Below are 6,346 nucleotides of genomic sequence, written 5' to 3'. Positions count from 1 at the left end.
CAGGTGTCAATATACAGCCCCCAGCAGGCTGCTCCCTGTTTGCCAGTCACAATCCACATTTCTTCTGTGATGATGTCTGCTGCTCTGGTTTTAGAAACTGTCAGAAAAAAACATTAACCAGCAGGAAAAATAGTGAGGACTGGTTCTGAATGACTTGGTGAATGATGCTGGTTTTGTTGGCTTCATTTTCCTTTTGCCTCCTGGAAAATACTGAGCTATAAGGCAAACACTAAGAGTGGGTTGATGCCATGGCACCACCTGAGCTTGGAAGAATGAGGATTGTCGCTCCCCCTCTTCATGGAGGAACGACACTGAACCCTGCCTAGGCTTCATATCCGAGTCACGGCACCATTATGTCGCTCCCCCTCTTTGTGGAGGAACGACACAGGACCCTGCGCTGTTCTTTTGTCTGCTCGGCCCTCCCCGGGTTTGCTGCTGGTTCTTCCCGGGTTGGCTACCGTCCCTTCCACCTCCGTGGAAGGGCGGTTCCCCCTGCCACCTTCCCCATTTCCGCGGGGGAGCGGCACACCGCCGGCAGGCCGGCTCTCTCGGGGGCTGCTCAGATGTTCCTCAGGTGTTCCCCTTAGATGTTCCTGGTGCATGTTGTCTCTCTCCTCCTTTATAGTCCTCTTCCACCAATCCCAACTCGGCTGCCCACACGCTGAGTACGCTGCTCTCCTCCAATCAGGAGCAGGTCCTGCTGTTTATTGGTTGAACTGGAGGCAGCTGTATAGAAGCTGTTTCCTCCTCTCCCAGCGCCATATTGTGGGAGAGCAGATGCATAGAATAAGTCTTAATTCCAGTAACTTAGTCTAGTCCGAGTTGCTCCCAGTTGCTCCCCACAAGGATGAATTCTGTTGCCTTGTCTTCTTTCTATAGGATCAATATTTGCATGTTTTAGTCATTAGAACCAGGATATATTCTCTGATCTGGTCCGTTCTTCACTTCATGTGCTTTTTTTTTTTTTTTGGTACTGAGAATATTTAAAATATGCTATTTAGCATTTTGAAATACTCAACACATTATTACCAGCTATAGCCATCATGCTGTGCAATGTATCTCCAAAACTTCTTTCTCTTGTCAAAGTGAAACTCTACCCTTTGACTAATATCTCTCCATTACACCCTTCCCCCATGTGAACAGCTTCTGAGAACCACTATTCTTTATTCTCTACAAGTTTGATTTTTTTTAAGATTCTGAATAGAGGGGATACCTGCGGACCACATGGAAGCAAAAACTCTCAGAATTACAATACCCAGAAAACCTGTTTTATCAGTCAGCGTGAGAAAACTTAAGGACAATGCAGCCGATCCTAAAATGGGAAACCCTCAACGATGCAAATAATATCGCCAACCTGAAAATCAGTTTACTACCAAAATACAGGTGAAAATGGAAAAGCTGTCTTCAACTACCAAGGGGATTTGTGAACTAGAAAATTACCGTTATGGGGAGCAGAGTCAACGGCCCCCTATGTTTCACACGTGGCCCACAACCCATTTCTACGAGGTTTCCCGTAAGCTCTCTGACATGTACCTGCAGTAGTTGCTCCTGAAGCGCACCGTGGCAGAAGAGCTGGCGCACACCGCAGACCGCGACCTCCCCCTGAGCTACCTGTCCATGTGGCTGCACCAGCCGTATGTGTGCAGTACCAGCAAACTGCATCTGGAGAGCGTGCTGCTGGAAATGGGGCATCGAGAACTGTGACCTCCCGGAATGGCTCTGGACGAGCCCCGCGTCCCAGCCCCAGGCTGCCGGCTTCTGCCAGGTCTGCTCATGTCTGCTCAGTCCCGTGTAGCCCCACTGCATGCCAGTGCAGGTCCTCCACACTGAATCATTCCACCTGCTTCTCACAGGCTCTCCAGGCACGGCTGCCACTGCCGTGGTCACCCCTCATGTGGTGCCACCTGCCACTTAGTGTCACACATACGAGTGCTTCTGAGTCCCTGAAAGGAACGAGTGACCTGGTTTTTGTAAATTAGATGTCCTTTACATATTACATTTATGCAGAAAATCCTTGATATCAGATTTTATTTTATACCTATCTGTATTGCTTACACTTTTATGACAGTATATTAATTTTCTGATACAACTGATGTTTAAATCCTGTGTATTTGGTACTGAGGCACAGTGGGTTAAGCCACCAGCATTCCAGATTGGCGCCAGTTTGAGTCCCCTCTGCTCCACTTCTGATCCAGCTCCCTGCTAATGTGCCTGGGAAAGGAGCAGAGGATGGCCCAAGTGCTTGGGCCCTTACCACTCACTTGGGAAAACCAGATGGCATTCCAGGCACCTGGCTTCAGCCTGACCCAGCCCTGGCCTTTGCTGCCACTTGAGGAGTGAACCAGCAGATGGAAGATCTCCCCTCCCCACCGACATCACTCTTCCTGTCAAATAAGTAAATAAATATTAAAAAAAAGATATTCTGAATAGAAGCAAGATCATGTAGTATTTGTGTGTCTGGCTTATTTCACCTGAATTATTTCACAGTGTCATTGACCTTCATCCATGTTGTCACAAGTAACAGAAGCAGCCTTTTTTTTAAGGGTTGAATTGCACATACACATCACATTTTCTTTGTCCTTTCATCTGTGAATGGATACTTAGCTAGATGCTGTATCTCAGCTCTTGTGAATAGTGCTGCAATGAACATAGGACATCAGATATCTCTCCAATATGCTGATTTCAATTCCTTTGGATGTATACCCAGAAGGGAGACAGCTGAGTCATGTGGTAATTCTGTTTTTAGTTTTTTGATGAACCTCCATACTGTTCTTCTTAAGGGCTGGAATAATTTACATCCTTACAAACAGTGTGCAATTGTTCTCTTTTCTCTACATCCTTGCAAATATTTGTTATCTTTTTTTTTTTGATAAAAGCCAACCCAACAAGACTGAAGTGATACTTCACTGTGTTTTTGATTTGTATTTCCCTGATGATTAATTATGTTCATCATCTTTTCATAAACCTATTGGCCATTTGTTTGTCTTTAAATAGCAAATCTAATGTGATGGATGACTCTCTCTCTCTCTCTCTCACTCTCACACACACACACACACACGCACACATACACCCTCCCCATTTTAGGTATTGATTGAGGTTGCAGTGAGAAAGATAACTATATAGCTATACCACTGCTTGAGTAGATTTTAAATTATTTGCAAGCCTTTTTCAAATCATGTCCCAATAAACAGAAACATTTTGCTGAAGTAATGTTTCAAGATGGAAAATATTGGTTATTCACTACAGAAATGGTAATAAGTAACACATTGTGTTTTATTGCTGAGGTGTGTGAGATATAGAATTATAGAATTCCAAATGAGGGACTATCTTGAAGGGATGTTCTCCATGGAAACCTGTCACACTGTGAATTTGGAGAGTGCTAAGTGACTTCTGGTAAGGCCACATCCCTGGGAACGTTTATCACTTCACAGTGTTAGCACATGGCTCGCTGTAATCCCGTGGTAACCACAGCCAACAACTCTTGGGTTTTTCTGGAAAACTGCACAAATGTTTCCTTTTAGTGTGAAATTTAAAGGATTCTTCCCTAATTCTGAAGGCTTCTCTCAGGCCTCTGCATATGAAACAATTCAATGCTATCTTTATTTGAAGTCTCTCCTTGTTAGAGAGCTGGCTGGTGGTGATGTATCACATACTGTGGTTTCTGTGATGTGGTTACTGACCACTGCAAGATGAATGAGGATCACAATCACATTGAATTTGAGGACTAAGGTCAGACTTATACCATTATCCTTGAGGTGTATGGCTATTGATTTATCAATGTCTTCATTTTTAAGAATGAAATCTTCTCAAGATACCCTCTGTGTATGTTGTGTGTCAAATAAAGTATAATCTTATATTCTAGCATAACTTCATAAATAAAAATATATTGCTTTGAGGGACAGAATAAGATGACAAGTTTATTTTCATCTATATATTTAAAAGATTACAAAGAGACTAATGGTTGTTGGCAGCTGATCAAATTTCTTTGACATACACTATTTTTTTTTTCCACTAGAATTCTGCACTTGTCACTCCCTGGACGAGTTGCTCACACATTTGTGTATATAAATTTATGATGCATTTATTGTATCACTTTCAGCTTATCTAGATAAAGGTATGGTAGGATTTTTTTCCTTGTGTACAATTTCCATTTTGGTGGCATTTCTGCTTCCTAATAAATTCCAGCAAATCAAGCTAAGTACTCAAAGCTTGTTTTTATGTATTTCAGCTTTTTGTATCGCGTTACACTTTGTTTAAGATATCCTACTAGGAAGTTACTTAGATTTATGAATATTTGGAGAGCTCATTGCAGAAATGGGGGTTTGGAGATTCCTATAATCCCACTGCGTATAACATACCTTTATTTTAACACTATATTTCAATTTTTGGTAACTTGGATGGGATGTTTCATAATCTATCAACTTAATTGCATTGTTCATTAATGGTTTCAACTTTTATCTTTCTCTAGCTTATTATCAGAAGGGTGTTTAATAAAGATCCAAAATGAACTCTGGGGCTAGATCCAGAAGGTACCTCTTCTATTCATATTGCTTTTTTTTTTTTGTCTTCAAACTAACTTTCTCCACTTTAATAGCATAGGATGTAGAAGTCCCCAAATGCATTCCATTAACCTCAATCACACTAATCACTGTCTGATACTTCTTTTGTTCATTCCCCTAAATTCTAGAGGCAGACATCAATTTTTCAGTGACTCAAAACCAGTTTAAAGGTGTATCTACATATTTTTGTCTGGTGTTTATAATGTTCGAATGCCAACACAACACTGAATAAAGGTTTGATTGGCAAACAAAAATTCAATACAAATGCCAAGTTGATAAGGGAAGTTTTGTTTTTTCTTTTTTCATTTTGCTTACCAAATAGGAAAGTAAAAAATAAAAAATGTCACACTAAACATAGTAAGAATATGGTACTATAAATTTTATTAGAGTTGGAAAGAAATCACTCCACCCTCCATGAAGATCTAAATAACCATATGACTCATATGACTCCATTATCCAGCTTGATGAGTTCATGAAGATCCGGAGAAATATCAGGGCAAACTATTTTGGTCAGTAGTTTCAGCCACATCTAACCCATCTAATCTTCTCCTACTTGGATTTTTTTTTTTTTTTTTTGACAGGCAGAGTGGACAGTGAGAGGGAGACAGAGAGAAAGGTCTTCCTTTGCCCTTGGTTCACCCTCCAATGGCCACCACGGCCGGCGTACCGCGCTGATCCGATGGCAGGAGCCAGGTGCTTTTCCTGGTCTCCCATGGGGTGCAGGGCCCAAGCACTTGGGCCATCCTCCACTGCACTCCCGGGCCCCAGCAGAGAGCTGGCCTGGAAGAGGGGCAACCGGGACAGAATCCGGCGCCCCGACCGGGACTAGAACCTGGTGTACCGGCGCCGCAAAGCGGAGGATTAGCGTAGTGAGCCGCGGCGCCGGCCCCTACTTGTATTTGCATTGCTCCCTGATGAAGCTCCTCAGGGACGTCTTCAGAGGCTAGTGTGGGTGGGGGTTGCGTATGGGTGTGGAGCAAACTTACATCACCTGAACCAGCAGACAGCTGAGTGATCTGAAAACTGACGCCAGTGCATGCGGCACAGCCGACTTCAGTACTGAGCAACAACAACAGAAACGCCTGGGACACAATGGGAGAAAGGGGCAGCACACCAGAAGGGTCCCCTAGAGCAGACAACACTGTGGACCTGTCTGCTCAAGTGCCAGGACCGAGGGATTCGGCACTGGGAAACAGATGTTCTTTTCTCCCACTCTGGATGCAGAAGTCCAAGACAAGGGCCTTTCAGGGCTGGTTCCTGTGAGGCCTCTCTCCCTGGCTTGAGGACGGCTGCCTCCTGGCCATCTCCTCACGTGGATTTTCCCTGTGTGCCTGTGGAGGTAGAGAGAGGTTTGGTGCCTCTTCCTCTTCCCTGAGAACGCTGGTCCTAGTGGATCAGGGCCCCTTCCTTAAGACCTCTGGTAACCTTAATGATCTCCTTAAAGGACTTGTCCTCAGCCATAGTCACCCTAACGGCCAGGGTTTCCACGTGTGCATTTCAGGGGGACATAACTCAGTGCGCAACGATCCACAACTGCAGACACTTGTAACTCAGGGTGCTGTGAGTAACAGAGAGATGTGATCAGACTTCTGTTTTTTAAAGGATTGTCTTGGGGCAGCTGTCGTGTTGCCGTGGGCTAAGCTGCCCCTTGTGAAGCCCACATCTCACATGGGAGCGCTTGCTCAACTCCTGGCTGTTCCTTGTCCTACCCAGCTCCTGTTAATGCACCTGGAAATGCCGAGGAGGACGGCCCAAGTACTTGGACCCCTGCCACCCATGTGGAAGAC

At 44.3% G+C, this 6,346-nt stretch overlaps 1 pseudogene; it reads left to right on the top strand.

Annotated features, from left to right (window-relative positions):
- Positions 1–1,098: 1,098 nt before the first annotated feature.
- LOC138844384 (cyclin-dependent kinase 2-interacting protein pseudogene) lies at positions 1,099–1,844 on the top strand (annotated as a pseudogene).
- Positions 1,845–6,346: the final 4,502 nt, after the last annotated feature.

Source organism: Oryctolagus cuniculus, chromosome 11, assembly GCF_051225735.1.
Source record: "Oryctolagus cuniculus isolate XC-2025 breed Fujian yellow rabbit chromosome 11, ASM5122573v1, whole genome shotgun sequence".
Classification (NCBI taxonomy): domain Eukaryota; kingdom Metazoa; phylum Chordata; class Mammalia; order Lagomorpha; family Leporidae; genus Oryctolagus; species Oryctolagus cuniculus.
Note: the sequence above shows the minus strand (reverse complement) of the source record. Positions and strands in the feature narration are given on the sequence as shown.